Genomic DNA, 25,504 nt, shown 5'->3' with positions numbered 1-25,504 from the left:
ATGGAAGTTTGCCGGGGCCCCAGACAGGCCTTGTGGCATGCGATTGAACGCAGTCTTCTCCCTATCTTCAGGACACATGGGGATCTGATAATATCTGCTTTTTAGATCCAGCACACTGAACCACTTCGCCCCTGACAGGCTCTGTAAGGCATCTTCTATGCGAGGTGTGGTGTATTGGTCGGGAATGGTCCTTCGGTTCAGTGTCCTATAGTCAATACACAACCGTAATGACCCATTCTTCTTTCTCACTACCACTACCACTACCCACTGGGGAGGCATATGGACTCTGATAATCCCTGTCCTCTTCAGCTCAGCCAGCTGTTCCCTCAGGTCTTCCAGATCTCCCAGTGGAATCCGTCTGACCCTCTCTCGGAAGGGTTTGTTCTCTTCCAACCAAATTTTGTGTTCGGCACTCTTTGCAAGCCCTACATTGAACTCACTTTTTGAAAAAGCAGTTCTCCATCTCAGGAGCTGGTTCTTGGCTCTCTCCATCCAAGCAGGTGTAAGAGGTGTGTTCTTTGGGTAGAACTCTTCCAGAGGAATCTCTACGTCTTGTTCTCCCATGATACCACACGGTGAGACTGGGGTTGCTTGGCTGACCTGTCCCAGCAGCACTCTGGCAGGCACCTTCACAGGCAAGGCTGTGGTGTTGCGAAAACTGACTGAGATTCTTCCTTTACTCCTCTTCAGCTCCTTGGTTGACAGCACTTCGGGGATAACTTCCAGGCCCTTATCTTCTCTCTGCCTGTCCGTCTCAAGGAAGATGAAGGGACCGGCTGTCTCCAACTTAGCTTGATAGAGGCTTTTAGGCAGACTACCTCACCCGGTTGCACCAGCTTTTCACTCCTGTCTAGGCGCCAGATTTTTCCCACTTCTTCGGGTGGGGCCTTCTGTTCTTGCACAAGGTCCTGGTACACCTGTGTTAGCATAGGGTGCACAACTGTGGCTGGGGTGCTCTTCTCCTGTACTAGTGGTGTGAGCAGTCTTCTTACCAGATCAGTGTTGGTCCCAATGATGAGAGAGCTTCTATCAGCCCCTGGGGGCCGGGGACACACCACTGCCAAGGTATCGAAGGTTTCAGTCTTCCCCGCCACACTTGGGTCGAAAGTGAGCTTGATAGGTAGGTAACCATCATAGGGGAAGTTCTGGGTGCCTAAGCTCCATATCTCCAGCTCTTCCAGCTTCTGTAGTGGCAGGTGTTTGAGATATTTCTCATAAAAATCTCTGTATAACAGAGTCACTTGAGCTCCAGTGTCCAACAGGGCTTTAGTGTATATCCCTTCTATCTGGATAGGGACAATCCCACTAGCTTGGAAGGGAATCCATGAGGAGTGGCACTCTTGGCCTGCTTGGTGACTTGTACCTTCACACCTGGCTTCCGTGGGTTCCTTTTCTTCCACTTTGGTTTAGCTGTGGTTGTAAGGGTCTGGGGTATACAGGTCGGTTTGGAGTTGTCTATTGTAGTAGGGCACCCAGTTGACTCCTTCAGTGGGGCCCTTTGGTGTTTTGTTTCTGCTTTTGGGCTTGGGCATACTCCCCTGTAATGTCCAACCCCTCCACAATTGAAACAGGACTTGTGTTTTTCCGCAACTGTAGGGCTTAACAGTTCTTTGGGTGCTTGAACTCCTCCATCAGGTGGAGTGGTGTGCCTGGCGGTCAACAGAGCCATCATCTCTATCAACTGTGCCACCTGGGTCTGAAGAAGCTCGATCTGAGGGTCGCCATTAGTTGCACTAGCCGTCCTGACTCCAACGACTGATTTTGGCCTTTGGATCTTTTCTTTCTTTTTCTCAAGGATGGCTTCCTCTTCCCGCACAATTCGGATCAGGTCCGGGTACTTCAGGATGCGACCATCTTGATGGGTTCTTAACTGGAGCATGATGGGGTCCAATGGCTGGGCACCCCTCAGGACTTGCTTGGCTCGGACTTCATCCACCTTTCGAGGGTCTAGTCCCTTTTTCAACAAAATTTGGTGTATGATCTTGTCCAAACGCCTCATGTCCTCTGACAGCTTCTCTCCCTCACTTTGATAAGTGTGTTGCAACTGGTAGATCACCTTCTCTGTTCGCCCAAACACATCCTGTAGGATGTCTAAGTAGTCCTGAGCCACGCAGTTTCGCTTGCTGAGCTTCAAGTTCCGGATAGCTTCTGAAGCAGGCCCTCTTAAGCTCTCTGCAATCCTCTGTTTCTTGTGCGTCTCAGGGACGTCCCATTCATCTAGGGCTTGGGTGGTTTGCTCCAACCACTCCTCAAAGTTGCCTTCCTCTGGGGGTACAGGCTGTCTTCCAGAGAAAATGCTGAGTTTCTGGTATGCATTTCCAGGGTATGTGGGATTGCCCTTCTGACATTTTGCCACAAAGTTCCTTAAGGCTGTAAAGAGCTCTGGCTCAACTGTGACTGGACGTGACCTGGAGGGAACTTTTGCTCTGACTGATTTCACCTTGTGGAGGTGGTAGGGCTTTCACCTGGTCTCTCTGGGTGTGTCAGGCAAAATTTGGTTCTGTCAGACAGTTTCATACTGGTACCTTGGAAATTTTCAGGGACACCTGACCTCCATTCTAGTAGTGCATAGGTGCGAGAGGTCCCATAATCTGGTCTCACAGCTGTCGCCCAGGCCTTTTTATCTGGGGTCAATGTCTGCACAACTTCTTTAACATGTTTTACTTCCGAGTCTTCCCCTGGGAGTTCAATTGCCACGCTCGCTTCTGAGCGAGCACCTTCTGCTTCGCACCACTGGACCACTGTGTTGGGGTCCATACTGGTGCCAAGGGGTGGGTTTGGTTGCAGAGTAACAGATATCCCGGACGAGCCCCCACGTGTAGCACTGACCCCCCGAAGGAGTTGCTGGTATTTTATTGGGCCTGTACTCTGCTCTTACACCCCCAGTAACTTGGCTCAATCCCCTTGACACAGCTGTGGTGCAGTGTTAGTGTGATGCTAATAGTAAAGGAAAACCCCACAATGTGCAGTATAACAATAGTATACCTTTGTTATTACCGGCGTATCCAATGTTCCACCTGCTGATAAAGGAACAACACTCCACACCAACTGTACTTAACCAGGAATGTATTTTTACTGGAACTGGCATAAAATAGTAATTACAGTATTTGCACTGTCACACAAACGTAATGCAACAGTCCAATAGGTTTTCACAACAGTTTGTACAGATAAGGTTGTCTTAGATGACCCCTGAAAGTGCATCTCCAAGTGGGACTAGTGCTCAGAGCACAAACGCCTTAACTCTGAGCACCTTCCTACTTCCAGCACACCTTGGTAACCACAGAAATGCAAAGTTAATCAATCAAGCACAACACAATTTCTAGGGAACCCCCCTACTTTATAATGCAGTCCATCTTATCATTGATGGGATGCAAGGCCTTGCGATGAGAGATGCAGTCTTTTCAATCTTCTGTCTTCTGCTAGCTATTTGTGTTGTGTTCATTGTAATCCGATAGTTGAACAAACAAGGGTTAACGGAAAATGAATGTTAGAACTATTCTTGTAGTGCAGTACACCTGCAACTGCCTCCAGTGCAATTGGTTTTGAATAACACAGTGTCAGTAGTACAGTGAAGGGTAGGCTTGAGGCCTGTCTAAACTCAGTCCTTTTTGAATAAGATCTTCTCTGTGGGACCACAGATCCCAGCAACACTGTGTTAAACATCTAGGTGTATAAAAGTGCGTTAAGAAACTATGGGCAGCAGCCCTCTCACCCAACCAGGCCTGGAGAATAGAACTGCTCCGCTCCGGTGCACTCAGTCTTGCTTCTCGCCAGCCGGTGCCGTTACACTGTTCCGCTCTGCAAGATGAACCGGCACCCTCTGATGGCTCCGACCGGTGTCTCTGGATCCTTCTCAATCCAGTCATGCAGTCTTTCCAGCACAAAGGTACAAAGCAGAGTCGGTGGTTGTTCCGCTCTGCAGTAGGTGTAGGCCGCGCTCTCCGGAGACCTCCTCACAGGCCCTCACAGGCAGGCCACGTGTCCAGAACAACCCAAGATGGCCGCGCGGGGCCTTTTATAACCTACCCAGCATGCAGTTCAGTCTTTTGGTGCTCATGGGTAGGTCACTTAGCACTGTGGGTAGACAAGTTCTCATATAATGTAAACAAACAGTCACTTCCTCTAACCTTTCTCCATGTTCTTGAAATAGAAAATAAAATGAAGTCCATTTCACATTTTGACCATTAGATGATGCCACATAGCAAAGTATGCACTGCCCAAACTTTTACATTACATTAACAGGACAGGCATAAATTATCAGCGCTACACATAGTTTTAGGTTATCAATCACACACAATTTTGAGCTCATGACTGTTGCAAATTGAATGTTACCAAATAGAAAAGACTATCATTATGACGCCAGCATTTTCATTCTTGTCCCAATCATTTTCGGCTACTACTGTCTATTGATATGTAAACCAGTTTGTTAAGCATTTCAATACAGTGCACTTTTACCCCCTTCCTGCCCAAGCCATTTTTCAGTTTTCAGCGCTGTCAGACTTTGAATGACAATTGCGCGGTCATGCAACACTGTACCCAAATGAAATTTTTATTATTTTTCCCCACAAATAGAACTTTCTTTTAGTGGTATTTGATCACCTCTGCGGTTTTTATTTTTTGCGCTATAAACAAAAGAAGAGCGACAATTTTGAAAAAAACACAATATTTTTTACTTTTTGCTATAATAAATACCCATTTTTTTTTTTTTAAAAACAAATGTTTTCCTCAGTTTAGGCCAATATGTATTCTTCTACATATTTTTGGTAAAAAAAATTCGCAATAAGCGTATATTGATTGGTTTGCGCGAAAGCGATAGCGTCTACAAAATAGGGGATAGATTTATAGCATTTTTATTATTTTTTTTTTACTAGTAATAGCGGCGATCTGCGATTTTTATCATGACTGCGATATTGTGGCGGACATATTGGACACTTATGACACATTTTTGGGACCGTTCACATTTATACAGCGATCTGTGATATAAAAATGCACTGATTACTGTATAAATGTGACTGGCAGGGAAGGGGTTAAAATTAGGGGGTGATCGAGGGGTTAATCATATTGCTAGGGAGGGTTTCTAACTGAAGGGGGAGGGGACTCACAAGGGGAGGAGACTGATCGGTGTTGCTCTATACTGAGAACACACATCGGTCTCCTCTCCTCTATGACAGGACGTGGATCGGTGTGTTTACAGACACAGATCCATGGTCCTGCCGTGTTACCGGGCAATCGCGGGTGCATGGTGGACATTGCGGCCGCCGGGCACGCGCATCGGGTGCCCAGTGACACGGCACGCGCGCGCGCCCCCTGGTGGGCAGGGAAGGCCCAGAACGAGAGCCGCGCCGGATGGCCGTCATATGACAGCCGGCGGGCAGCAAGCGGTTAAATCAGAAATTAGTGATCAATAACATCTAATTAACATCATTCAATTTTTGACAAGAAATATGCTCAACAATGCTATACCTGGGTCAAGCTGGGCTCCTCCACATCTTCTTCCTGTGTGGAAGGCCCAGGTTGGACTTCAGGAGCCTCAGCTAATGTGGAAGGAAGTGTTGAAGGAAGTGTAGATAGTGATGGCCTGGGTTCCGTCTGGTCTGACAAAAAACGCAGTCTGTCGTAGTACCACAGCCTGGGTACATATACGTCATCTGCTGCTGCTCCGGATCTCATAGAATCCTGGACCTTCTTGCGCTCCCTATTATATGTGCTTCTCAGCCTACCAATTTTGGCCTTCAAATAGTTGATGTCTGCCGTGGGATACATCACCAATTCCAACAGTTTATCCAGCGCTGCCTTCCTCTTTTGCTTGTTGGAATAGTCCCTGCATTGGCCTTGCCAGAGACATGGCAGTTCCCTGTATTTATCAATGAAGTTGGGCAGGAAATCAGGGTCTGGGAATTTATCCACCATTTTATCTGCAAGACACAACACAAGACAAACCCTAATGTCAGGCTAAACTCTCCTAATCTTGTCCCAATATAGACCTCAATCTCTAAGCAGTATAGGCCACTAACCACCTTCACCTTGTACCTTCATTTGAATGATCGGCACTTACGATCCTCCGTCCTCCACTCACAGATCGTACGTACCTCGCACGCATGTTATGCTTTATATACACTGCGCATGCGTCAAACTCTGCCCCAGTCCTTCTTTCTAGTGTACTCTTCTCTTTCGGGGCAGAGGGAGAGCACATGGCGGAGACACAGCAGGTGCCTGCAGAGAGCAGCAGCGACGAGGAAAGCCCGGAGCAAGGCAGTTCCACATCCAGGAGGAGATATAAGGCCTCAAATAAGTCCTTTGAAGAGATGATGGACATCTTGAAGAGGACCGACTATGATGGGAATCATGGACCGTACAGAAACCCAAATGTGAGAAAGACCAAGATCATGACTAAAGTTGTGAGAAGTCTGCACAGGACTTTTGGGGTACGACAATCCAAGGAGCAATTGAGGAAATGCTGGTCAGACCTGAAATTGAGGGAGCAGGATCAATACAGAAGGATCAAGAAAGTGCTACAATAAAGTAAGTATTTGTTGTGTGTTCCTATTATTATTAGTACTTTCGTGCTGGTACATGTGCGTTTCTTTACTGTTGTACAGTATAAAATGCCAAGTTTGAGGTTCGTGGGCACAGTATAATCGTTCGTATTAAACATCGTTCGTTCGACCACTAATACAAAGTTTTTGGCAGATGCAGGTTAACTACATTTGTTCATGCCTATTTGGAATAAAAGAAGTTTATTACATTGTTGTCTAGATGTGTTTGAAACTAGAATGAAATGACAACATGATTCAGTGTAAGGAGAGGACACTCAGCAGCTGTTTACACATCTGGACGCAGGAGCACTAGTGTGGGACACCATAAGAACCTTGTTATGGTGTCCCACGCAGGTGCTCCAGTGGATACTAGGGGCCTCTCCGTGTGTGAAACTTGCACAAAACAGGTAAGTATTCCAGTTTTTGTAAGGGAAAAAATCATGTCTTCAGCTTGGAACTCTGCCAAAACAGACAATTGGACGACACTTCCAAGCAATGTTTCATATTACTATTTCTAGCCTCAAATATCTGTCTGCTAAGTATACCATTTTTATATTCACATAGGGGAGAAAAGAATCGTGACATCTGAGGACACCAGGAACCCCACACCTCCTGAAGAAGGGGAACCCAGCACACAACCTGATGATGTGGATGCAGAGGTTCAGGAAGTGGTCGAAATGGTGACCCCAACAGGTCAGTGTCTGAGACCACAGCTTCAGGTAATAGATGTATGCCTGCATATTTATAATACATGACCTGTTTTTTTAATTTTTAGGTGATGTGGATGTTGTGGAAGAAGAAACTCACTTCAACAGTGCAATCATCAGTGAGATAATGGTGTGCAATCGGGATTTAGAGAAGGTCTACCAAAATATCAATGATGTTCAAAAAAGATTGACTAACATCATTGATGTTTTAGCCAAAATCTAAAACCCCAAAGAAATTTACATTCTTTCCTTATTATTATTTTACGTTTTTTAAAAGTTTTAACGTAATTGCAAAGCCAAATTTTGAAGATGCACACAGTGTGCCAACATGTGCTATCTGCCACCATGGGATATCAATGTACGTGTTTTGTGGGTGCAACCCCTTCCTCGAAACTAAAGTAGGTGAGAGGAAGGGGTTGCATGATGGGAGCTAGCACATGTGTTTTGATGGATTTATCCCCATGATGTTTTGTGGCTTTATCAAAATAGATGTAGGGAAAAAACACACATTTTAGGCATGGGATCATGAGGGAAATGTAAATTTTGAGTCCCAATTTGTGTGCATCTTCAAAATTTGGCTTTAACTTGGGTGAGATCACCCCATCTGATGAAGGCAAGATCACCACAGTTTTGACATACTAATGTCTCATATGGCCTTCACTTTGTAAGTTCCTGAGTTGGGGATGTGTATGTTATGGTTTTAAACATGTCTGTTTAGCCACAAAAAAGGCTATATACTCTCAAACATACATGTTATACACCAAAGATGTTGGTTTGTTAAAAAACCCTTTTATAACGCACATGTGAATGTGCTTGGAGTAAAATGTTTTATACTCAACAATGTGTAGTTTCCTCTTTCAGTGCTCAATACCAGTTTTTTAGTAAGTTGGTGTAAGGTGTAGTTACAGTGACAATGTGGGTTATTTGCTAAAGGCAAATCCACTTTGCACTACAAGTTGCAACTTGCAGTGCACTTGTAGTGCAAAGTGGACTTGCCTTTAGTAAATAACCCCCACTGTGCTGTAAAATTTACCAAAATCAGGCCATTTTAGGGACTCCAAGCAATTAATTCATGGAATTGAAAAGGATGAATATTTTTATCATTAATGCATTACATACATTAACAACAAAAACATTGTGTGTGTGTAGCAGACCCACAGCACAACATAATAATTAGCTGAAGAAGAGATTGTCACCTCAACTCAAATAAGGTACGTTTGCACTATTGAAGAAAATGGGCAAAAATAAAAGGTCATTGGAGAACCTAGGAGACAGATAAGAAACACAAAAAATAAATCAAATGAAATATGAGTTTAGTTTTTAAAAAAAAAATATTTTAAAGAGCTTCCAGATTTTCTGGTATATCAATTGCCCCCCTACAAAAGAAGTACTCCACATAGCTTTGCCGTACTTCGTGGACACTTTGGGGGGGCAAGCCAGGACAAGTGCCGTCATTGTTTCTGCGGGTGAAAAGTTGGCCTCAGTCGCAACTGAGGCCAGATAGTTGACTGCATTCTTATGCAGAAAATTATGTAGAATGCAGCAGCTTAAAATGATGTGGTTCAGTTTGTATTCGGCCATGTTTATGGCCGTTTGGAAAAGCTGGAACCAGCTGGCCATTATGCCAAAGGCATTCTCAATCACTCTTCTGGCTCTGGCCAGCCGGTAGTTAAAAACCCTCTGCTCAGGGTCCTCATGGGGAACGGCCTCATCAAATGCTCCACCAGCACAAAGGCCTCCTCTGCAACAGAAACAAATGGGAGGCCCGCCACGTTATTCGCTGGAGCTGACAATCCCATCTATCGCACCACCGCAGTTGGGAAAGTTCCACTGCTGGTCAAATTGGGAGGCCACAGTCTGCCATTTCTGTGGGTTAGAAGGAAACTGTGGAGTCAAACAAGAAAAAAAAAAAGATTACTTTTGCAAATAACATTGCATGCAGATTAGACACAAACATTCTTGGCCAACATCAGCAGAAAATTTATAGGAATGAGTATTTAAAGACAAAAGTATAAGGTCCACTTATCAGATTCCTCACCCCCTCTGATGGCCCATTGTAAAAATTTTATGGTGGGGGGAAATGTTTTGGACAGGTAACCCTCTCCACTTCATTGAGAGCTGAATGCATAAATAATGTGTGTTACTTTGGCTAGCCCCTCCTTACTTACACTATTGGCAGCCCACTGGACATGTAAGAAGTGTCATAATCCAAAAATAGGAATACACACTGTCCAAAAATAGGAATACACACTGTCCAATTTTTACATTGTGCAGTTACCTATCAAGATAATAGGAGAACAAAACTTTAAACAGTACCATTTGAAAGTATTCAGGCAGGCACTTGCACTACATGCTTGAATGGTGAATGGTGAATTCATCCATAAATATGAACACAAAAGAGGTAGGTATAGTGTGTATGGGTTTGGCAAAGTCAACAGATAGAGTATTGGTATCGCTTGACTTAGCAGTTGGGGGGGCACATTTTAGGAGGTGTTTAGGGTAAGGTCTACAATGGAGCTGACAAAATACATTGTTAAATGACTAGGCTAGGTGTGTATGGGCCCAGGATAGCATTCTGGGGAGGTTAGTGAAGGCAAATATGCATGAAGGACAAAAAAGGAGCCTTAAAAGATTACAGCATGCATGAGGACAAAGAGGACATTCACAGCATATTACAATCATGGTAATTATGGAATGATGAAAGAAATACAATACATTAGCAAACATTAAATACATAGAATGTGATGTTAAAGGATAAAACTTACCTTAATATAATCCTTCTGCAGGACCTGAATGATGGCAGAACAGGTCTCTGGAATAATGATTCCCAGAGCCTGGGGGGAGATCCCAGTCATGAACTTGATATCCTGGAGACTTCTACCCGTCGCCAAGTGCCACAAGGTGGCGACGAGCCTTTGTTCGGGAGTGATGGCTTGCCACATGTAGGTGTCCTGCTTGGTAATATAGGGGGACAGCAAAGCCAGCAAAGCCAACAGACGGTGAAAGACGGGGTCCGTAATCCAGAGATAATTCCTGAAATCATCAGGATTATTCTCCTGGAGCTCCCGCAACAAAGGCATATGAGAAAAATGGTCACGATTAAGTAACCAATTCTTGGTCCAAGAACTCCTCCTCCCCTGTTCATGGACTGGACTTGGGTCAAAGCAATAACTCCAACACCAAGCAAAACAAGAGCACAAACTCTATGACGAGTACGTAACCGCAACATGGCTAGAAAACTAATGGTTGCTCAGAACGAACAGATATGAACCGACAAGCACAAACTAAAAAGCAGAAACTAACTGAAAAGCATGAGGCTGAAAAGTGCAAATCTCCTCTCACCAAACTTCTTCTAACACGAGATAAACACGAGATTAGCAGAAGGAGCCCATAGGGTGTCACTGAACTTCCTTTTCATTGGCTCATCGTACGTGTTGTACGTCACCGCGTTCCCATGTTCGTAATTGTTGGCCAACATTTGTGTGACCATGTGTATGCAAGACAAGTTTGAGCCAACAACCTTCGAAATAAAATCCACGGTTTTGTTGGCAGAAAGTCCAATCGTGTGTACGAGGCATAAGATTTCTTTGAAAAACCAAGACTATGCAGTCATACAGTCATATACTGTATATATAAAAGTTACTCCATCGCCTCATCACATTAAATTTTTTGTGCCACAGACATGTCAGAATTATCAGTGACTTCCGTAGCTTTTAAGAAAAATTCTTATTAAGCAAAAAAATGATAAAACATAAACAATTACTGGACAAATAATTTTGAAAACAAATAATATTCTCAATTACATTTCTATTTCAATCTACAGCCAGCTATGATTTTATAAATCTCAAGCAAAATATTTAGACGTTGTTTGGTTGCCACTTGCTGTCAAGCCTTTGTACCTAAATGACCAGACAGCAGTCTCCTGAGGGCAGGAGTCTATTGTAAAAGGGCCTCCCATTCATATCACTCATGCACACCCTCTAGTGAGTGCAATGACGAGCTCTGTTATTGCTGTGTCCTTTGGAGCAGGGTATAGGGCCAATTAAAGGAATCCCATATGTAAACAAAGGCTACATATTGCAACCATCACTCAGTTTTCTCTCACACCGATTGGCTGTGAGAGGAAGCAGAGTGTTTCCACAACAATTGCCGCAGATTATTATAATTTTTTTTAGGGCTGTTACTGATTAAAATGTTCATGTTCGATTAATCGATTTTTTTAAAATCAATTAATCGACTAATCTCGATTAATTATAACGCATATACAGATCCAACTACTTTTAGCTGACGTTATGCGTAGCCCCTCCCCCCTGTACGCGTTACGTTCAATCAGAACTTCCTCAGAACTTCCTCAGCGGGGCTGGGCTACAGTGTTACCCTACAGTCTATTTAAATAGCACCATTGTGCATCAGGGGGACCGATGGAGAGCCAGAGACAACCATCACCTGCTGAGACAGCAAAGTGTCAGCTCTTTAGAAAAAAAGTGCCCTCATCATAAATGTTTCTTGATTGCTGGATAACCAATCAATGTCAGTTCATCGTCAAACTGACTTACAGCCAGGAAAGCCCTCAGATTTTCATAGCCAAGTCCAGGATTTACATAGATGTTTATCTGAATACTTTGACCAGTGAGATCAATCAAATCGTTAGGATCTGTCTTCCTCAATTTATGATTTCACGGACATTGACATCACCGGACTCCTCCCCCTTCCCTTTGATAGCAGACAGAGGCACTTGGGGAAGTGGGGAGGAGTCCGGTGACATCGATGTCCGTGACATCACCGGTTCTCTGACGGAACTCCCTGAAGACCCGGAAGCCGGCGGAGAGGTGAGTACCGATCAAAAGAATTTTGATCAATCAAAAAAATTAACGATTAATCGAGGAATTAATCTTTAATTTTCCCTGCCCTATTTTTTTTTTTTTTTAACATAGTACACGTAGTGTCACCAAAGCAGCCAGCCAGTGTCACTGATCACTAGCTATCCCAGTACAGTGTCACTACAGTGTTTTTTTTTATCACTGAAGGTTCTGCCACCTCTGATGTCTGCAGCAGACACTACCCAACCAGAAGGAAGAGGCTGAGAAGTGATACATTTCCCTCTTCACCTGTCAGGAACAGAAGCTCTAACAGGCAATCACGCTCTATGAGATACACTTGGCACATAACTTAAAGTGGAACTTTAGTCAGAAAATTAACTCCTGATAGATTACTTCATACTGACCCCTTTTGCAGGTATAGCCATGTAAAATATTTAAATGAAGTGCCTATACTGTTTAAAATCCAGTTTTACAATGTCTCTTCACATGCTCAGTTGCTCTCTATTTGTAGGCACTGTGCCAAAAATGTAGAGGCCGATCTGCTGACAGTCCAAATATTTACTGCTGCGCAGGGGCTCTGGGCTTCATCAAAATGGCAGCCTCCAGCAAGAAGACACAGGAACAATGCTGGAGACAATTTACAGCACACACTCATTTTGATAGCATAATTATTAATGTGGAATGTATGTTCCTTGCTAAAGAACATTATTTTTTTCATCAAGTTGTTAAGGGTAAAGTTTCACTTTAATCCCCATTGGTGGACACCCCTTGGCCAGTCAGCAAGGCGGCTGCAGGTGGGCAACAGGACAACATGGATCCTCCTCCTGATAAGACAATTTTCTTTTCCTCTCTTAATCACCTAGGTATAGTAGTTAGATAATTAGCCAATATACTGGCTAACTATAGCAGAGTGCTGGTCCTGGTCAGCAGGTTCTTTGAGGTACAGAGGGTGCTGGTGTAGTGCAAGTAGCTCAAAGTATCAATGCTCAGGCACAGTGTATAGGACAGTGTTCAAGAACACAGAGTATTTAGGAAATTCAAGGATCACGGAGTATTTTTACACCTCAAGGAATGTAAGGTAGTAAAAAAGGTAGTAGTGATGGAGCTTCAATGCATTCTATTAGTCTGCCTTTTACTATTACTCTTAAAAGATAAGCTCACCATTGGAACATGTTACATGTTCCACCCATTTTTAGGGTGGAACATGTAACATTTTTATGTAACATGTACCAGCATCTGCAGCCTCTCCCCCCCTGCCCCCCCCCCCCCCCCCGTGACAGCAGGCGGGGGATCTTTTCCCCATACACCCGCTGACACAATTTTAAAATAGGCGGGGATGTGCAGGGCTCTGCCCACATGGCTGAGTCATTCATTCACAGTTTCCTGTGAATGAATGCCTACAAGTAGTGTCAGCCATTGTGGCTAATAGTTTGTAGTTCTAAATTAACTGTGAGGGCACTGGTGAGCATCCTCATAGTTGATTGATCTTCTTGCTCTTGGATAACTGCCTGCCCTATGAGGTACAAGCAGATCGCTATGCTGAGAGTTTGCAGGTCTGCAGCAGAGTCTGGTAATCACAGGTGCAATGCTCTGCAGGCTCCTTTGAAAACAAAAATACATACACATTTTTTTTACCTGCAAAAAATGTGCATTTATTATTTTATTTAAATGTAAATTTACAGTATCTATGCTAATGTTCGTGTTAATTCTAGTCATTCTGTTCCTATTGCTTGAGGATCTTTTATGTCAGCTTCCTAGTTTGGTGTCTACTAACAATTCTTCTGTTATGTTTGTTAACCCTTCATTTTATATCCCAACTGCAAATGCCTCCCTGTTTCTCCAAAGTTTTACATGTTGTGTGTGAAAGAAGTCCTCCATTGCAATCTATCCCTTTTATGTTTACATTAAACCTAGTATACACAATCAGTAACTCGGACAAAGAATACTGCTTTTAAAACGATATTGTGCTAATCCGATCATTAGTTCACATCTTTCGAGAGCCAATCACGACAGTTCATCGAAGGGGCAAACACGAAAATTTTATCATACGATACCAGATTGTACGATTTTCATTTAAACAGTACAGTATTTGTCTGAAAAAAATCAGAAAAGAAGACAATGCATGGTCAGAAAAGAGAGAATATATTACAATACAGTACAACAGGTTACATCACTTCCAAAGTTGAATTCTGTCATATGAGAATTTTTGTAACTTTAGTAACCTCTTCATTTTCGAAGTAAGACTGGCAAGCAAGAAAAAACGGATGATCATTCATCCAATATTCTCATCATGTGTAAGAGGCTTTAAATGCATTTGTCAAAGAAAAAAATTGGAGGGGTGATTCTGTTGATATCTTATTGTTATTGCCATCTGCAAAGGAATTTTTATTCATTTGTCACAAAAAAAAATCAGATAAAAGGTCTAAGGAAGATAAGAGGAGGGCTATGCCTAGGACTTTTCAGAATTGGCTGTAGGCTTTTTGCATTTATGCATCTGGTGAAGGAGATGGGTGAAGAAGAAAAATCTTCTGGTTTATTTCAAAATGTAGACATTGTAGAGGAGGTCTTTACACATGTTGGCAGCATTTCATGGTTTACTTATGAGAATTTCAGACAAAAAAAATCTGCACACCCATTCTTGCACTGGGGTGTTAAGGATGTGGGCCCATGGCTAAATCTGATGTTGCCACAAATGCCGTGTACACACGATCGGATTCTCTGGCGGGAAATGTTGGATGTGAGCTTGTTGTCGGAAAGTCCGACTGTGTGTATGCTCCATGAAACATTTGCTGTCGGACTTTCCGTCAACAAATGTTTGCTAGCAGGTTCTCAAATTTTCCGCCAACAAAACTTTGTTTCGGAAAGTCCGATCGTGTGAAAAATTTCACGCATGCTCGGAATCAGGTACAAGCCGGAAGTGCTCGGTCTTGTAAAACTAGCGTTCTTAATGGAGATAGCATATTCGTCACGCGGCAAATTTTGAAATCTCTCAATGCAGCGCATTCTCTTCTTTATAATACTATAATAATGAAGTTGCTTTGCTGCTGATATTCACAGTTCTGACAAACTGATTTTTTATTATTTCTCATGATCTCCTGAATAATATTTGTTTTTGTTTTCTTTTTTCTTAATCTTGTGATCTCCAGAATAATATTTTTTTCTTTTTATTTTTTTTCTAGTGATCTCCATATTTTTTGTTTCGTTTTGTGTGTCAAGTTACCACAACACCATTATTGTCTTGTACTTTTTAACCTTAAAGATACAGATATGTTGGTGTCCCTTGTTAATTTGACATTGTATTTTTGAAATGTACCTGCCTACTCTCAAACAAACTGTCCTTTTTTAAATCAAACACATAGCCAAGTATTTGTCCAAAAAAAATTAGAAATATAATAGGGGTTTGTCAGGGCTGGGCTCAGCCCTTCCTTCTCTGAGCTTGCCGCTCAGCTGTCGGCTAATTTCCAGCTCCTTTCTCTCCACAGTGACTCAGCTGTTGATGATCTGCTTGTCAGTCCTGCCTACTTAAAGCCGTCCAGCTCACTTCATCTCTGCCTTCGCCTTTGGTCACATCTCTGAGACTTTCTCCTGCGTTCCTGTTGAAGACTTGCTTAGCTGATGTCCCTTCTGGCTCCTGATCCTGCTTGCTGTACTACTACGTTGATCTCTGGCTCTCTGACATTGGCATTGGCTGACTACCCGATCTGGTTACTGAACTCTGGCTATGTATTGACTACGCTTACTCTGTTTACATTTTTATTATTATTAAACAAGAATGATTAACTGTACTTCTGTCTGATTCATGGTTTCTGACAGTAGGCGAAAGCCATGAATTCAGAAGATGCAGTCAGTCCACTTGTTGGTAATATTTTTTCCAGATTGGATGACCAGGATCACCGCATGGATCAGTTTGCCTTGGCGTTACAAATGCTCCTGAGTCACATGGCCCACCTGGAATCTTCCACTATGGCTGCTCCAGTACAACCTGTGTTGCAGACCGTCCCTGCTGCTGCTCCAGTCTCTGTGCAGGCACCTGCCTTGTGTATTACCTCTATAAGTGGCATGTCTGGTTTCACTCCGCTTCCCCAGCGATTTGGGGGCGATCCAGTTCAATGCAGAGGGTTTCTCAACCAGGTTGAGATATACTTTGAGATGCTGCCCCAGGCGTTTCCCACAGACAGAAGCAAAGTAGGTTTCGTGATATCTTTGCTTTCTGAGAGAGCCTTGGCCTGGGCAAACCCTCTATGGGAGATGCAAAAACCCGTGGTCCTGAGTTACCCAGAATTTGTGGCTTCCTTCAAAAGGGTATTTGACGTTCCCGCACACTCCGCTTCTGCTGCCAAGAGCCTCATGTCCATCAAACAGAGTACGAGAACTGTTGCCGATTACGCCATTAAATTCCATACTCTGGCAGCAGAGGTTGCTTGGAACAATGAGGCCCTCGTGGCTGCCTTCTTTCATGGTCTCTCGGATAACATCAAGGATGAGATAGCAGCCTGAGATATACCCACTGAGCTGGAAAGGTTGATCACATTTGCCATCCTCATTGACTCCAGAGTCAGAGACTCAAAGACTCTCTTTTAAGGAGTGCCAGCTCAAGCATCCTGTACATTTGTCTCCGAGCTTTGCAGTCCCACCCTTGCCTCCCTCACCTCCCATTCCTCCTGGTACCGAGTCGGTCTGTGAATATGCACTTGGGCTTCACGCGTTTCTCTGTGGATGAGAGAGCCCTTAGGAGGAGGGAGAGATTGTCCCTTTATTGTGGCCAGGCTGGTCACTTTTTGAAGTCTTGTCCTACCTGTCCAGGCACCTCGGTTTATTGGGCCTTTCCTTATCCTTCGCCGGATTAACCCAGTGGCTTACCTTCGGTCTGCAACTGCTTTACCACCTCGGTGCTGCGTCCTCACCCTATAAAGGTTGAGAACCATGAGGAGTATGAAGTACAATCCATTGCTGACTCCCATAGGTTCCGTGGGCGCATACACTACCTGGTGCATTGGAAGGGGTATGGTCCGGAGGAACGCTCTTGGGTCTCATTCTCGGACGTACATGCCCCTGTCCTCCTCCGTGATTTCCAGAGACTGTTTCCCCTTAAGCCCAGTGGTCCTCCGAGGGGGAGGGGTCATTGAGGAGGGGGTACTGTCAGGGCTGGGCTCAGCCCTACCTTTTCTGAGCTGGCCACTCAGCTGTCGGCTAATTGCCAGCTCCTTTCTCTCCACAGTGACTCAGCTGTTGATGATCTGCTCGTCAGTCCTGCCTACTTAAAGCCGTCCAGCTCACTTCATCTCTGCCTTCATCTTAGGTCACATCTTTGAGACTTTCTTCTGCGTTCCTGTTGAAGACTTGCTCGGCTGATGTCCCTTCTAGCTCCTGATCCTGCTGGCTGTACTACTATATTGATCTCTGGCTCTCTGATATTGGCATCGGCTGACTACCTGATCTGGTTACTGAACTCTAGCCATGTATTGACTACACTTACTCTGTTTACCTTTTTATTATTATTACACAAGTGTGATTAACTGTACTTCTGTCTCGGTCTGATTCATGATTTCTGACAGAGTCATAACAAAATCAAGAGGAAGGCAACGCTGGAGAAGCAGTTGGAATTGGTGAAGCCTTTGTACCCTACGGCAGACATCAATTATTTGACTGTCAAAATTGGTAACCTGAGGAGTCCATTTAATAAGGGGCACAATACGGTCCAGGACTCTAAGAGACCGGAAGCAGCAGCAGATGACATATATGTCCTGAGGCTGTGGTCTTACAACAGCCTGCGTTTTTTGCCAGACCACACCTAATCCAGGCCATCACTCTCAACACTTCCTTCCACACTTCCTTCTATGCTGCTGTGGTGGGTTGGGTGGCTGTGGTGTTGGTGGTGTTGCTGGAGGTGGTGGAGGATATGGTCCAACTCACACAAGTGGGTTTTTTAGTAAGTTCGCCCCTCGCCCCCTTGTTTCGGGCCTTCAAAATGATTTCCTCACAGATTGTGCATTGGTCCTGCTCCATGGGTTCAAGCTTGCTTGCTGTCACACCGCCAAATGTCTTATGGCCACCAGGGGTCGTGTTAAGTGCTGCAGTAGCCTGGCCAGGAAAACAGTCGCTGACTCCTCCTGGTTATCCTGGTCTTCCTGGTCCTTTTGGTTGGAGGGGAGGAACCTGTGATTCCGTCAGGCTGCTTGCCCCGGCCTCCTCCTGGCTGAGACTTTCTTGTGTATGAAATTGGTACATAGTTTTAGGTTTTTGGTCATCAATCACACACAATTTTGAGCTCATGACTGTTGCAAATTGAATGTTACCAAATAGAAAAGACTATCAATCTGATGCCAGCATTTTGCATGCTTGCCCCAAAAATTTTTGTCCACTTTGTTAAACCATAAATTAGTAATCAATAACATCTAGTTAACATCATTCAATTTTTGACAAGAAATATGTTCAACAATGCTATACCTGGCTCAAGCTGGGCTCCTACACATCTTCTTCCTGTGTGGAAGGCCCAGGTTGGACTTCAGGAGCCTCAGCTCATGTGGAAGGAAGTGTTGAAGGAAGTGTAGATAGTGATGGCCTGGGTTCCGTCTGGTCTGACAAAAAACGCAGTCTGTCGTAGTACCACAGCCTGGGTACATATAAGTCATCTGCTGCTCCTCCGGATCTCATGGAATCCTGGACCTTCTTGCGCTCCCTATTATATGTGCCCCTCAGGCTACCAATTTTGGCCTTCAAATAGTTGATGTCTGCCGTGGGATACATCACCAATTCCAACAGTTTATCCAGCGCTGCCTTCCTCTTTTGCTTGTTGGAGTCCCTGCATTGGACTTGCCAGAGACATGGCAGCTCCCTGTACATGTCTAGGAATTTGGGCAGGAAGTTCGGGTCAGTGAATTTATCCACCATTTTAGCTGCAAGACACAACACAAGACAAACCCGAATGTCAGGCTGAACCCTCCTAATATTGTCCAATATAGGCCTCAATCTATAAGCAGTATAGGCCACTAACCATTTATGCCCCAAGTTACAATTGTACCTTCGTTTGCATGATCAGCCCTTACGATCCTCCGTCCTCCACTCACAGATCGTACCTATGACGCCCGCATTTTATGCTTAATATACACTGCGCATGCATCAAACTCCGCCCCTGTCCTTCTTTCTAGTGTATTCTCCGCCTATTCTCTTTCGGGGCAGTGGGAGAGCACATGGCGGAGACACAGCAGGTGCCTGCAGAGAGCAGCAATGACAAGGAAAGCCCTGAGCAAGGCAGTTCCACATCCAGGAGGAGATATAAGGCCTCAAATATGTCCTTTGAAGAGATGGTGGAGATTTTGGACATCTTGAAGAAGGCAGACTATGATGGGAATCATGGACCCTACAGAAACCCAAATGTGAGAAAGGCCAAGATCATGACTAAAGTTGTGAGAAGTCTGCACAGGAATTTTGGGGTACGACAATCCAAGGAGCAATTGAGGAAACACTGGTCAGAACCGAAATTGAGGGAGCAAGATCAGTATAGAAAGATCAGGAAAGTGCTGCAAAAAAGTAAGTATTTGTCGTGTGTTCCTATTATTTTATTATTACTTTCGTGCTGGTACATGTGCTTTTCTTTACTGTTGTACAGTTTAAAATGGCAAGTTTAAGGTTCGTGGGCACAGTAATCGTTCGTATTAAACATCATTCTTTCGACTAATACAACGTTTTTGGCAGATGCAGGTTAACTACATTTGTTCATGCCTATTTGGATTAAAAGAAGTTTATTACATTGTTGTCTAGATGTGTTTGAAACTAGAATGAAATGACAACTTGATTAAGTTTTAAGGAGAGGACACTCAGAAGCTGTTTACACATCTGGACGCAGGAGCACTAGTGTCGGACACCATAACAACCTTTTTATGGTGTCCCATGCAGGTGCTCCAGTGGATACTAGGGGTCTCTACATGTGTGAAACTTGCACAAAACAGGTAAGTAGTCCAGCTTTGGAAAGGGAAAAAAATCATGTCTTCAGCTTGGAACTCTGCCAAAACAGACATTTGGACGACACTTCCGAGCAATGTTTCATATTACTTATTATTCATGGCCTCAAATATCTGTCTGCTAAGTATACCTTTTTTTGTATTCACATAGGGGAGAAAATAATCGTGCCATCTGAGAAAACCAGGAACCCCACACCTCCTGAAGAAGGGGAACTCAGCACACAACCTGATGATGTGGATGCAGAGTTTCAGGAAGTGGTCAAAATGGTGACCACAACAGGTCAGTGTCTGAGACCACAGCTTCAGGTAATAGATGTATGCCTGCATATTCATAATACATGGTGTGTTTTTTAATTTTTAGGTGATGTGAATGTTGTGGAAGAAGAAACTCACTTCAACAGTGCAAGTGCACAAGTACTCATCAGTGAGATAATGGTGTGCAATTGGGATTTAGAAAAGGTCAAGCAAGATATCAAAGATGTTCAAAAAAGACTGACCAACATCATTGATGTTTTAGCCAAAATCTAAAACCACCAAAAACTGTAAATTTTGTCGTTATTGTTTTACATTTTTAAAAAGTTTTAAAGTAATTGCAAAGCCAAATTTTGAAGATGCACACAGTGTGTCAACATGTGCTATCTGCCAACATGGGATATCAATGTACGCGTTTTGTGGATGCAACCCCTTCCTCGAAACTAAATTAGGTGAGAGGAAGGGGGTGCACCCCCGAAACACGTCCATTGATCCCCCATGATGGGAGCTAGCACATGTTGACACACTGTGGCTTATTTCAAAAAAGCAAAACCACTTTGCACTACAAGTGCAATGCAAGTGCACTTGAAAGTACACTTGTAGGGCCAAGTGGATTGTCCTTTCTGAAATAAGGCCCAGTGTATCAACATGTGCTAGCTCACATCGTGGGGGATCAAAGGACGTGTTTTTGGGGTGCAACCCCTTCCTCTCACCTACTTTAGTTTCGAGGAAGGGGTTGCACCCACAAAACGCGTACATTGATATCCCATGATGGCAGATAACACATGTTGACACACTGTGTGTTTTGTGGCTTTAGAAAAATAGATGTAGGGAAAAGACACACATTTTAGGCATGGGATCATGAGGGAAATCCACATTCTGAGTCCCAATTTGTGTGCATCTTCAAAATTTGGCTTTTACAGGGGTGAGATCACCCCATCTGATGAAGGCAAAATCAACACAGTTTTGACATACTAATGTCTCATATGGCTTTCACTTTATCAAAGTTGAACTTTGTAAGTTCCTATGTTGGCGATGTGAATGTTATGGTTTTAACCACTTCCCTACCACGAATAGTCATATGACGGTGGCAGGAACGCATTGTCCCTCCCCTCATATGACATCTTTTACTTCCTGATCCTCTAGGGCGAGCACACCACGTCACTAGGTACCCGATGTGGGCCGGGCACCCTAGTGTTAACCCCTTCCCTGCCAGTCACATTTATACAGTAATCAGTGCATTTTTTATAGCACTGATCGCTGTATAAATGCGAAACAATCCCAAAATAGTGTCAAAAGTGTCCGAAGTGTCCGCTGCAATATCGCAGTCATGATAAAAATCACAGATCGCCGCCATTACTGGTAAAAAAAAATAACAATAAAAATGCCATGAAACTATCCCCTATGTTGTAGACGCTATAACTTTTGCGCAAACCAATCAATATAAGCTTATTGTGATTTTATTTTACCAAAAATATGTAGAAGAATACATATCGGCCTAAACTGAGGAACATTTTTTTTTAAATGGGATATTTATTATAGCAAAAAGTAAAAAATCTTGTGTTTTTTTCAAAATTGTCGCTCTTTTTTTGTTTATAGCGCAAAAAATAAAAACCACAGAGGTGATCAAATACCACCAAAAGAAAGCTCTATTTGTGGGGAAAAAATTATCAAAATTTCATATGGGTACAGTGTTGCATGACTGCGCAATTGTCATTCAAAATGTAACAGCGCTGAAAGCTGAAAATTGGCCTGGGCAGGAAGGGGGTGAAAATGCCCTGTATTGAAGTGGTTAAAGATGCCTGTTTAGCCACAAAAAAGGCTATATACTGTCAAACATACATGTTATACACCAAAAATGTTGGTTTGTTAAAAAACCCTTTTATAACGCACATGTGAATGTACTTGGAGTAAAATGTTTTATATTCAACAATGTGTGGCTTCTTCTTTCAATGCTCAATACCAGTTTTTTAAGTAAGTTGGTGTATTACAGTGACAATGGGGGGTATTTACTAAAGGCAAATCCACTTTCCACTACAAGTGCACTTGCAGTGCACTTGTAGTGGAAAGTGGATTTGCCTTTAGTAAACAACCCCCACTGTGCTCTAAAATTTGCCCCAATCAGGACATTTTAGGGACTCCCAGCAATTAATTCATGGAGTTGAAAAGGATGATTATTTTTATCATTAATGCATTACATACATTAACAACAAAAATATTGTGTGTGTGTAGCAGACCCAAAGCACAACATAATAGTTAGCTGAAGAAGAGATTGTCACCTCATGTATCAAATAAGTTACGTTTGCACTATTGAAGAAAATGTCCAAAAATAAAAGGCTGTTGGAGAACCTAGGAGACAGATAAGAAACACAAGCAGTAAATCAAATGAAATATGAGTTTAGTTTAACAACAAATTTATTTGAAAGAACTGAAAGATTCTCTGGCATATCAATTGCACCCCTACCTGCGAAGCATAGCTTTGCTTTGGGGGGGGGCAAGCCAGGATGGCCAGGTTCAAGCGCTGTCATTGTTTCTGCCAGTGAGTCAGCCTCAGTCGCAACTGAAGCCAGATAGTTGGCTGCATTGTTACACAGAAAATTATGCAGAATGCAGCAGCTTAAAATTATGTGATTCAATTTGTATACAGCCATGTTGAAGGCCGTTTGGAATAGATGGTACCGGCTGGCCATTATGCCAAAGGCATTCTCCACCACTCTCCTGGCTCTGGCCAGCCGGTGGTTAAAAACCCTGTGCTCCGGGGTGAGGGTCTTTATGGGGAATGGCCTCATCAGATGGTCACCCAGCGCAAATGCCTCAGCTGCAACAAAAAAAAAACGGGAGGCCCGCCACGTTATCTGCTGGAGGTGGCAAGCCCAAGCTGCCATTCTGGAGCCGCCTGTAAAATTAGGTCTGTGCGATGCCTCCACCATCTGACATACGGCCATTCTTCCCCACGTCCAGATAGAGGAACTCGTAAGTCACCGACACCATCGCCAACAACACAATACTACTGTACCCCTTGTAGTTGTAGTAGTATGACCCTGAGTTGGGGGGTGGGATGATCTGGACGTGCTTGCCATCTGTCGCACCACCGCAGTTGGGAAAGTTCCACTGCTGTGCGAATTGGGAGGCCACAGTCTGCCATTCCTGTGGGTTGGAAGGAAACTGTGGAGTCAAACAAGAAAAAAAATTAGTACTTTTGCACATAACATTGCTAGCAGATTAGACACAAACATTCTTGGCCAACATAGGTATAACATTTATTGAAATGAGTATTTAAAGACAAAAGTATAAGGTCCACTTATCAAATTCCTCACCCCCTCTGATGGCCCATTGTAAAAATTTTAGGGTGGGGGAGATGTTTTGGACAGGTAACCATCTCCACTTCATTGAGAGCTCAATGCATAAATAATGTGTGTTACTTTGGCCAACCCCTCCTTACTTACACTATTGGCAGCCCACTGGACAGGTAAGAAGTGTCATAATCCAAAAATATAAATACACACTGTCTAAATTGAATCTTTACATTCTGCAATTACCTATCAAGATAATAGGAAAACAAACCTTTAAACAGTACCAATTGAAAGTATTCTGGCAGGCCCTTGCACTATATGCTTTGGTGAATTTATCCATAAATATGACCACAAAAGAGATAGGTATAGTGTGTATGGGTTTGGCAAAGTCGGCAGATAGAGTATTGGTATCGTTTGACTTAGCGGTCGGGGGGAGGGAGAGTTCCAAATGAGTTTTGGCCCCCCAAAAAAGCTTGCACTCTGCCTGAATTTAAGGCCAACAATAACATTTGGACACATTTTAGGGGGTGTTTAAGGTAAGTACTACAATGGAGCTGACAAAATACATTGTTAAATGACTAGGCTAGGTGTGTATGGGCCCAGGATAGCATGCTGGGGGGGTTAGTGAAGGCAAATATGCTTGAAGGACAAAAAAGGAGCATTAAAAGCTTATAGCATGCATGAGGACAAAGAGGACATTCACAGCATATTACAATTATGGTAATTAGGGAATGAAATAAATACAATACATTAGCAAACATTAAATACATAGAATGTGATGTTAAAGGATAAAACTTACCTCAATATAGTCCTTCTGCAGGACCTGAATGATGGCAGAACAGGTCTCTGGATGATAATGATTCCCAGAGCCTGAGGGGAGATCCCAATCGTGAATTTGATATCCTGGAGACTTCTCCCCATCGCCAAGTACCGCAAGGTGGCGAAGAGCCTCTGCTTGGGAGTGATGGCTTGCTGCATGCAGGTGTCCTGCTTGGTAATATAGGGGGACAGCAAAGCCAACAGACAGTGATAGACGGGGTCCTGAAATCGTCAGGATTATTCTCCTGGAGCTCCCGTAGCAAAGGCATATGAGAGAATTGGTCACGATTAAGTAACCAATTCTTGGTCCATGAACTCCTCCTCCCCCTGTTCATGGACTGGATTTGGTCAAAGCAATAACTCCAACACCAAGCCCAACAACAGCACGAACTCTACGACGAGTATGTAACTGCAACATGGCTAGAAAATGGTCGGCTGCTCAGAACGAACTGACAGAACGCACTGAAAACCAGAAAGGACCTGACAAGAACGATCTGAAAATCAGAAACAAGCGGACAAGAATGCACTGAAAAACAGAAGCGAACTAAAAATAGAACGCACTGAAAGACAGGAACGAACTGACAACACGCACTGAAGAACAGAGATAAACTGACAAGCACAACCTGAAAAGCAGAAACGAACTGAAAAGCACGAGGCTGAAAAGCGCGAGTCATCTCTCACCAAACTTCTACTAACACAAGATAAACACGAGATTAGCAGAAGGAGCCCAAAGGGTGGCGCACTGTCTATTGAACTTCCTTTTTATCGGCTCGTCGTACATGTTGTACGTCACCGCGTTCTCACGTTCATAATTGTTGGCCAACATTTGTGTGACCGTGTGTATGCAAGACAAGTTTGAGCCAACAACCTTCGAACAAAAATCCACGGTTTTGTTGGCAGAAAGTCCGATCATGTGTACGCGGCAAAAGAGTTTAAATGCAACAAAAATTTCCCAACAATATACAAAATTCCTTTTGCAAAGGAGTATGCTTTTCCTTTAGTGCTACAACTGTAGGTACAGGCAATGTTCATACTGCACTGGTTCACACCCTGCCTGCTGCTTCAGAAAAACTTGTGCTACTACCGCTTAAATTCAGTAGGCCAGGCCCATTTTTA

Source organism: Aquarana catesbeiana, linkage group LG02, assembly GCF_042186555.1.
Source record: "Aquarana catesbeiana isolate 2022-GZ linkage group LG02, ASM4218655v1, whole genome shotgun sequence".
NCBI lineage: Eukaryota > Metazoa > Chordata > Amphibia > Anura > Ranidae > Aquarana > Aquarana catesbeiana.
Note: the sequence above shows the minus strand (reverse complement) of the source record.